Source organism: Trichechus manatus, unplaced genomic scaffold, assembly GCF_000243295.1.
Source record: "Trichechus manatus latirostris isolate Lorelei unplaced genomic scaffold, TriManLat1.0 scaffold00009, whole genome shotgun sequence".
NCBI lineage: Eukaryota > Metazoa > Chordata > Mammalia > Sirenia > Trichechidae > Trichechus > Trichechus manatus.
In genome coordinates this window covers 22,093,897-22,102,507 of record NW_004443945.1, presented here as the reverse complement: position 1 = coordinate 22,102,507, position 8,611 = coordinate 22,093,897, and positions in this window count along the sequence as shown.

Here is an 8,611-nt window from a genome sequence, read left to right as displayed (position 1 = left end):
GCCCTGACAGGGAACACAACAGAGAGTCCCGGATGGAGAAGGAGAAAGGTGGGGTGCAGAACTCAAATTCTAGTAAGAAGACCAGACTTAATGGTCTGAGTGAGACTGGAGGAACCTTGGAAAGCATGGCCTCCGGATTCTCTATCAGCCCAGAACTAAAACAATTTCCAAGGCCAGCTCTTCAGACAGGGATTGGACTGGACTGTGGGACATAAAGTGATACTCGTGAGGAGTGTGCCTCTTAGCTGAAGTAGATACAAGAGACTAAACAGGAAGCTTCTGTGGGAGGTGAGATGGGAAGGCAGAGAGGGTGAGGAGCTGGTTGAATGGACACAGGGAATCAGGGGTGGAAAGGAAGAGTGTGCTGTCACAGTATGGGGAGAGCAATTAGAGTCACATAACAATGTATGTATAAATTTTTTATGGGAAAAAATTAAAAAAAAAAAGAGAATAGAATTGTGTTCCACAGGGCTTTCAATGGCTGACTTTTCAGAAGTAGATCACCAGGCCTTTCTTCCAAGGTGCCACTGGGTGGACTGGAACCTTCAGCCTTTTAGTTAGTTGCAGAGCACGTTAACCATTTGCACCACCCAGGTACTCCTGAGACATGCATTATAATACCAGTTGCTGTAGAGTCAATTCTGAGTCATGACAACCCCATGTGTGTCAGAGTAGAACTGTACTCATTAGTGTTTTCAATGGCTGAATTTTTGGATATAGATAGCCAGGTCTTTCTTCCAAGGTCACCTTTGGGTGAGCTCAAAAGTTCTCAAAGAAGCAAGCTTCTCAATTTCCCAGGGACAGACCGCAAACCTGTTCCCAAGTAGCAAGCAGCATTCCTTTTTCCTACTCTCTCCTGTGGCAAGCCAGTTACCCTTGCAGGACACCCAATTCTGTCTGAGTCAGTCAGGGTCCTGGCTGGAAAGGACGGCCCACCCAACCAGGCAAGTGAGAAACACCCAATGAAGGGGTATATTACCAAGGGCAATCAGGGTTAAGTGGCAGCAACAAAGGGTCGGTTAAGCTCCCTGGGGGATCTCAATGGGGATGAAGAGACGGGGAGGGCTATAGGACCCTCAGAGGTGCTGCCTGACAGGAGCTGTGAGGAACACAGCCATTGCCAACCCCTGACCCTAGAGGGAGTGGGCTGAGGGAAAAATACCCCAGTCTCTCTCTGCTGGCCTGCCGTCTCCTTCAAGTGACCCGCATCAGCCAAGCCCAAGCCAGAAGCCAGAGAGCAAGGTTGTCTGTTGATGGCGTTCATCCAGGTCAGCCCCCTGGGGTGCCGAGCAAGGTGGAGAAGGGTGGACTGTGGACCAGCACAGCCAACAGCGTTGTTGTTGTTAGGGGCTCTCGAGTTGGCTCCAACTCATAGTGACCTTATCTATAACAGAGTGAAAAGTTGCCCAGTCCTATACCGGCCTCACAATAGCAGGTATATTTGAGCCCAGTGTTGTAGCTACTGTGTCAGTCCATCTCATCGAGAGTTCCTCTTTTTCACTGACCTCTACTTTACCAAGCATGATGTCCTTCTTCAGGGACTGGTCCCTTCTGGTAACATGTCCAAAGTACATGAGACGATGTCATCATCGCTTCAAAGGAACATTCTGGATGTACTTCCTTCAAGACAGATTTGTTCATTCTCTGGCAGTCCATGGTATATTCAATATTCTTCACCAACACCATAATGGAAAGGCATCAATTCTTCTTTGGTCTTCCTTATTTATTGTCCAGCTTTCACATGCATATGAAGAGATGGAAAATATCATGGCTTGGGTCAGGCACATCTTAGTCATCAAAGTGACATCTTTGCTTTTTAAGATTTAAAGAGGTCTTTTGTAGCAGATTTACCCAAGGCAATATGTCAGATTTCTTGACTGCTGCTTCCATAGGCATAGATTGTTGATCCAAAAAATAAACTCTTTGACAACTTCAATCTTTTCTCCGTTTATCATGATGTTGCTTATTGGTCGTGTTGTGAGGACCAGCCTTAGGGAACGACAGACCCACATGAGGGGCTGATCACTAGCCTGAATCCCCCGTAGTGGATTAAAATCCAGACTCCCCTTCATACCATCCTCCCCGTCTTCCCCCACATCTGACTGATCTTCTAGCCTTGTCAATTGGACCTCCTAGTATCTCTCAAAAACATACTCTGCTCACACCATATACCTAAATTCCAGACGGATTAAAGATTTATGGTTTTACCTCTTACAGCTTAAGTACTGGACAAAAACCTCACTGAGTATTTATATAATCTTGGAGTAAAGGGAGAACTTCTCAAAGCATGGCCTCAAAGGCAAAAATGACAGAGGGAAAGACTGATAGATCGTACTCCATAAAAATTGGGAACCTCCGTTTGGCAGAAACCACCAAGAGGAAAGTTAAAAAGGCATCAAAAAATAATCAAAATGAAATTCAAGCAACAGAATGAGAAAATATTTCTGCAAATGTAAGTAAAAGGAGTACTGTCTAAATATATAAAGATCTCATACAAATAGATAAGAATGGACTCTAATTCGGGGAGTGGGGGATGGTAACTAAGGGAGAAACTAAACAAATAAGCAAAAAATTGTGAAAATGAAAGTAGATGAGTAGGCAAAGAACAGGAACAATATTTATTAAAGAGAAAAAAGAAGCTGATAACAGTGTATGGAAAATGTTTAACTGTTCATTCCAAGAAATGCAAATTTAAACAGGAAACTCCTTTTCCCCAACCAAGTTCACAAAGGTTGTTTTTAATGAACGCGCCCAGTGCAGTCAGGGGTGCAATGAAAACGGCCCTCATGAATTGCTTTATCAGTTGCCATGGAGTCGATTCCAACTCATGGGGACCCCATGTGTGTCAGAATAGAACTGCCATATTGTTGTTGTTGTGTGCATCCAGTCAATTCTGACTCATAGAGACCTTATCAGACAGGGTAGAACTGCCCCATAGGGTTTCCCAGGCTGTAATCTTCACAGGAGCAGATGACCAGGTCTTTTCTCCTGAGGAGCAGTTGGTAGAATTGTACAGCTGACCTTTCGGTTAGCAGCCAAGTGCTTAACAGTTGTACCACCAGAGCTCCTTAGAACTGTGCCCATAGGGTTTTCGATGGCCGATTTTTTGGAAGTAGATCTTCAGGCCTTTCTTCTGAGGGCCTCTGGATAGACTTGAACTGCCAACTGTTAGGTTAGGAGCTGAGTGCATTAACTGTTGCACCACCCAGGGACTCCTATGAATTGCTTAGAAGAGTATAAATTATAATAAACTTTTGAAAAATAAATCAGCAGTTAAGTATTGAGAGATTTTAAGTATTTATTCCCTGTCTTAGTTACCTAGTGCTGCTGTAACAGAAATACCACAAATGGGTGGCTTTAAATAACAGAAATTATTTTCTTGCAGTACTGGAGGCCAAAGGAGCCCTGGTGGCATAGTGGTTAAGAGCTTGGCTGCTAACCAAAATGTTGGCAGTACGAATCCACCAGCTGCTTCTGCGAAATTCCATGGCGCAGTTCTACTCTGTTTGGTTTTTGGTTACTGGAGACTAAAATCCAAATCTGGGTCTCGGCCCTGTGGATTCCTTCCTTGTCGGTAGTCCTGGGCTTTCCTTGGTTCCTTGGCTTGTAGAGGATCCTCACATGGCGTCTCTCTTCCCCAGTGTGTACGCGCTCACCTGTGTGCAATCTGCTCTTTATGTAACTCAGAGGTGATTAGATGTAGGACACACCTTACACTGAAATGGTCTCATTAACATACAACAAAGAAAACAGGATTACATGTACAAATAGAGAGGTTAAAGGGCATAAAAAATGGCCAAAATAAAATAGGGGTTAGGGCCCCAACACATGTCTTGAGGGACACAATTCAATCCATAACACCTCCCCTTTGATCCAACATTTTTACTTCCCAGAGTCCATCCACACACTTCCTTGCTCACAAGCATGATGTTCAAGCATCTCACAATGGCAAATACCTTCCTAGTTTCATCTCCCACATCTCCCTGCTGACATTGGCAAGTCCGTCAATGCCAAACCGCCTGTTCCTTCCTGCCTTGGAGTATTTCCTACTGATTTTCCTCTGATTGGAAAGCTCTTCACCACCTTCTTTGTTAGCTAACTTGGCTCATTCTTCTGGAATCAACTCATTTGTCTTCCCTGATCCCCATTCAGGTTGAGTTCCCTTCGCCATGTTTGCATAGCACCCGGGGGTATATTTTTTACAGATAATTTACACATTTATTTACATATCTGTTTCCATAGTATGTATCTATTTACATACCTGTCTTCACCATCTCAATTTCTCTCTTTGTATCCCCTAACAAACAAAAAACCAGACCCACAGGGTCCAGTTAGTTCCCACTCATAGCGACCCTGTAGGACAGACTAGAAACCCATGATGTTTCCAAGGAGAGACTGGTGGATTCGAACTGCTGACCTTACACACCAATGATTTTCAACTGGGGACAATTCTGTCCCTCAGGGGACATTTGACAATGTCTGGGCACATTTTGGGTTGTCACAAATAGGGGAAGGGGTGCTACTGGTATCTCATAAGGAGAGGCCAGGGACACTGCTAAACATCCTACAGTGCACAAGACAGCACCCCACAACAAAGAATTATGCAACCCAAAATGTCAATAGTGTCAAGTTTGGGAAACTTTGTCTTACACCTAGCTAAGTGCCTGGACTATAAAAAACAAAGCACACACAAAAATACCCCAAGCTATATAATGAACACGGGTAAAATGAACTCTTTAAGTTCAATTTCTTTTTTTCACACAATAGGCGTAATACCTATGCCAGAAGATTGCTGTTGTTAGGTGCTGTCGAGTCGATTCTGACTCAGAGTGATCCCATGTGACAGAGTAGAACTGTCTCATAGGATTTCCTAGGCTGTAATCTTTATGGAAGCAGATTCACCAGGTCTTTCTCCTGCGGAGCCGCTGAGTGGGTTCGAACTGCCAACCTTTTGGTTAGCAGCCTAGTGCTCAACCATTGTACCACCAGGGCTCCTTTGCCAGAAGGTTACAAGGAGTATTAAAAGAGACAACATCTGAACAGTGCAAAGTTGGTATGCCATCAATATTACAGTAGTTCATTCTAACAATAAGCATGTAAATTAAATCACAGACCCAGAATGTTCTGGTGCTGAAATGAATCTTATAATCAAGCCTCTTCATTTTATAGCTTCTGGTGTTGTTGTTAGGTACCATCTAGTCAGTTGTGACTCATAGTAACCCGATGTACAACAGAACGAAACACTGCCCGGTCCTGAACCTTCCTCACAACCATTGTTGCAGCCACTGTGTCAATCCGTCTCGTTGAGGGTCTTCCTCTTTTTCGCTGACCCTCTACTTTACCAAGCATGATGTCCTTCTCCAGCGTCTGATCCCTCCTGATAACATGTCCAAAGTATGTAAGATGTAGTCTCGCCATCCTTGCTTCTAAGGAGCGTTCTGATTGTACTTCTTTCAAGACAGATTTGCTCGTTCTTCTGGCAGTCCATGGTATATTCAATATTCTTCACCAATACCATAATTCAAAGGTGTCAATTCTTCTTCGGTCTTACTTATTCATCGTCCAGCTTTCGCATGCAATTTTATAGCTGAGGAAGCCCAAATCCATAAAGGCTAAGTGACTTGCTCAAATTGTTGTAACAGATCTGAGTTTCCAGTTTAGCGGCAAGCCACATTTTAAATGCATGCATAAGAAAGGAATTGTAGGTTCTTTTGTAAAAATAATTATCTTTTGGGCAGGGGGATGATTTGGCCTGTAAATACAATTTGCATATATATACAGAATTTTCTTACGAATAGTTAGAATACTAACAGAACAAAGAGCCGATTGAATAATGTTACCAAAAGTTTCACAGGGATTTATTTTAAAACTACATTTGTGCCATTTATGCAAAAATGAGCAATTGTATTAAAGTACAAAGTTAAACAAATAATACATTCCTTCAAAAATATGAGTGATATAGTCAGAATCCAAAGTGACAATTTAAATAGTTTTGTCATAATAATACTTAAGCCCTGAAATATTAACTGGCTTTCTGAAATCTGTGCTAAAAAGTAACTAACTTGTAATCATCCAGTTCTCCTTCCTTGCTAAATTGTTAATGTATACAATGAAATTTCTTAACAAAATATAACACAGAGGCACAATCTGATCTGAGAGCTCAGATTCTAACATGGTATGGCTTTTAATATGAACACCCGTATAACAAGAATTTAAACAAATTTATGGCAAATAAATTAAAACATTTATATTTTAACATCTATAGGCTTTATTAGGTGTTCCTTATACAGTCATCTGGTATGTTTAAAGAGTAAGCAATCATATTAAAGAAAATAGGGTCATAACTGATTGAAGTAATAAAATCCTGAAACTAAATAACATCTCATAATTCATTGCACAGCATATATTAGATTTCATTACGTCAGTATATAGCTTAGTAGTAAATTCTCCTGATGGCCGTAAACCTCTAAGGTGTTGTCATTCTGAAAAATGAAGGGGAGAGAGTTGGTGGAACAGAGTGGATAAATCTTCAAAAGTGCTAGTGCACTGTGCTTTAAGTTGTAAAGTTGTAGTGCATCGCCACCTAGTGGCGGGATGTAGTATTTCATACTAATTAAGGAACCCTTTCCTTTTCCCTCTATTAGGAGCCCTGGTGGCTGTAGTGGTTAAGAGCTTGCCTGCTACCCAAAAAGTTGGCAGTTTGAATTCACCAGCCACTCCTTGGAAACCCTATGGGGCAGTTTTACTCTGTCCTAGGGTTGCTGTGAGTCAGAATTGACTCGACGGCAATGGGTTTGGTTTGGTTTTTTGGCTTCTTTCTATTTTCCAAAGAGCTGTGTGTCTCATTCACTCTCCAACTGTATTCATCTCTGATACTGTAGTTCCTAAAACCTGTGCTTCCAGTCTTCTCTTCACCCACCCAACTGTCAAGAATTTGGCTAATACAGTTATGTTGACCTGACTTTTTAATTTCCAAGTACTTTGGTCATTTTCAAAGCCACACACAGGATGTCTACATTAAGAAAACGCCATCTTGTTTGTGAATATGGAAGGATTATGGATATAGGAACTTTGGGCTTTGGTCCAATTTTTATTCTTATTTCTGACCCTTTTAACAAGTCAGAATTAGTACAGAGTCAGTACTTTAAAAGGGTGCCCTTTATTATTTATTTTTTTATTGTACTTTAGGTGAAGGTTTACAGAACAAATAGTTTCTCATTAAACAGTACACATATTGTTTTATGATATTGGTTAACAACCCCACGACATGTCAACACTCTCCCTTCTTGACCCTTTTTTTTTTTTTTCTTTTTAAAGGGTGCCCTTTTTACCTTTAAAGAAACAGCTACATGAAATCATTAACCAGTACATACACACTGGATTTTATTCAGCTTCTAGGATATAGAAACAAGCAATGATGCTATCTTAATAAAGACTCCTCCACTAACATTTTGGTACCATTCATAGAGCATCACATAAACATTTAGGTCTTGAGAGCTCAGTTCAGGAATGTTAGCAAACATTTCTGTGCAGCTTGGGATTGGGACCAGAGTCAGCATTTGGGGATGTGAGGCCCCAACATCCCATACTCTGCTTCCTACACCTCGACAAAGTGAAGGCTGAGTGATGCTAGGTAGTGATGCTTAGCTGTGAGCAAAAGCCAGCTATCTGTTTTTTGGATGGAATTGTTTTAAGTACAGTAAAATAGAAAAACAGAAGGTAGAGCATTTCAGAGTAAGCAAATCCTTCATCAAGCTCTAGGAGAACCATATGGAGCAACAGTTAAGTGCTCAGCTGCTAACTGAAAGGGTGGTGGTTCCAATCCACCTAGTGACTCTTCAGGAGCAAGACTTGGTAATCTGCTTTCATAAAGATTACAGCCAAGCAAACCCTATGGAGCAGTTCTACTCCGTCACATGGAATCAGAATCAACTCAACGGTACCCAACAACAACAAATCAATCTCAACTTCGAACAATAAAAGATACCAACCATTTTAAAACTGTACAAAGCAAACAAACAGGATTTGAAATGTTGGAAGTTTCAAATGAATATACTGACAACCCACAAGGCAAAACAAGGACAGCAAAGTCTTAGCTGGGCTTCATCCTAATCAAAGCCATTGTACAGATCCACTTCTCCTCATCTTATGATGATTGGTAACAGGTACTTCTTCCAAGGAGGTCAGACATCCAAGGGTAGAAGACGAAAAAGACACGAGAGTGCCACATAGGAGATACAGGGAAGGGGCAGAGGATCCTGGACCTCAATTACTGGTCAGCTTTTAGACTTGATGATACTCAGTGTTTCTCCCAAAATATTTATTTTCCCTTCTCTTCATGTAAAGAAGCTAACTCTTACATAGTGCTTACAGTGTGCCAAGAGCTATTCTAAACGTTTGACATATAATAAAGACATTTCATTTCCACAAAAACCAAAACCAAGCCCATTACCATCGAGTCCATTCTGACTCATGGTGACGCCATGTGTTACCGAGTAGAACTTCATAGGGTTTTCTTGGCTATAATCTTTATGGAAGTGGATCACCAGGGCTTTCTTCTTCAGCACCACTGGGTGCGTTCAAACTGCAAACCTTCATGGCAGTAGATGAG